This window comes from Medicago sativa, chromosome 8 (genome assembly GCF_051527215.1).
Source record: "Medicago sativa cultivar Bolivia chromosome 8, Bolivia_mono, whole genome shotgun sequence".
In the NCBI taxonomy this organism is placed as follows: domain Eukaryota; kingdom Viridiplantae; phylum Streptophyta; class Magnoliopsida; order Fabales; family Fabaceae; genus Medicago; species Medicago sativa.
Genome location: NC_140756.1, coordinates 68,657,629 through 68,659,296, shown reverse-complemented (window position 1 = coordinate 68,659,296; position 1,668 = coordinate 68,657,629).

The window sequence follows — 1,668 nt, the reverse complement described above, 5'->3', positions numbered from 1 at the left end:
ATCAAATTTTGCGATAATTTTTTGCAGAGGAACTTTTAGTAATGTTCTAAACATGTCTGCAAAAAATTGTTCAAAAATTTAAGAGTTTAAGCATAAATTAAACAAATTTAAATTGAGTAGGGACTAATACTCAGTGCAGAAAAACAAAATTAGGGACTAAAAATGCTATTAAAATTAAGTAAGGACTAAACTCACAAGGTCGCTATTTTATAGGGACTAGAAACATAATTAACCCTTAATAATATGGTGCTTGAAATATTTAACCAATTTATAAGTAGATGCGGTGTCTCTCATATATCACAGCCAATACATACACATTTCACCTTTCATTGCAAACAACTGATGCTGAGTACTTTTCTCAATCCGTTATCAATTAATTTACAGTTTAGCTTAACATTTTCATATTAATTAATCAATGTTGTACTCGAAATGTAGGTAGTTACTGAATTTCCGATTTTGATAGGCAAGTACACAAATTGATAGTATGCATGCATTTCATTGCACGGACAGTGACTAGGTAAAGACTTTAGAACTTGTTAGTGTGGTACCTGTCCTTCCACCATTCTACAATGTGTTGGTGTGTTTATGTTCAGATTGTTTGTGACGTTGATAGAATATACCTAATGTATTTTATAAGGGCTAGGAATATTAAAAAGATAAATATATTTGTACAACCATTTTGTGATAATTTTTGAACAATTCTTTATATTTACATTAAGCTTTTACTCTTTCTTCCTTTATTGTTTTTGACTATTAAAAAAACAAAAGAAGGTTGTCACAAGCCGTGCATCAACCGTATACAAATGTCCGGTGTTAAAATGTATTTGCAAAAATCACTTAACAAAAAACTACCGTAAGTTGAAAATTTGGGTGCTATATGATATATGTGAAACTCAAAAAAAAAATTTAAAGGTGAATCCTTAACTTGTAACTAAAATATTAATTTTGTGAAAATAAAAAACGTGGTATTTTACTAAAAAGGTTAGTTCACATATTTAAAAAAAAAATGTTTTGGTCCTCCATTTAAAAAAAAAATACTTTTTGGCCGTTATAAAAATATCGATCCGCTTGGATTTGTGAGTATCGGACGTAACTTTCCCAATTGTTTACTTAGATGTTTTTGAATGCTTGAGAGTTTGATAATTGGTTGTTTATGGAAAAGATGCAAATTTAAATAAAGAGTTTGAAATTATCCGAGTTCATCACAACAATAAACAATCCAAATTTCAACTCATTTCTAATGCCATGGGAATCAAAACCCGAGGGTGAGTTAATTAACTCTAAAGTAACCGGTCTTCTTTCAAGGTACAGAGGTGTGTTACTAACATAGCCTCCGATTTTCATGGTTGTTATGTTTCTAACTCATCAAGTCCTATTACCTTTGTCACCCCAAAGATTTTTAGACTATTCTCATGTTTCAAAATCTTTGTTCAATATTATAGATAGTATCTACATTTTCCTTTCAACAAAGATTGATGCCTAAGATTATGAATCATGATGCCATGATCGGAATTCAAACTATGACTTTTATACCTATGTGTGTGAGTTTTTGATTATTATTTTCATTTTGTCGTATCTAAAAAAAGACAATCATTTTCACAATGAATTTTTTAATATTGTTTGTCTATGAAACTTTTATTAGGAATGTTTGTCTTATCCAATCAAATT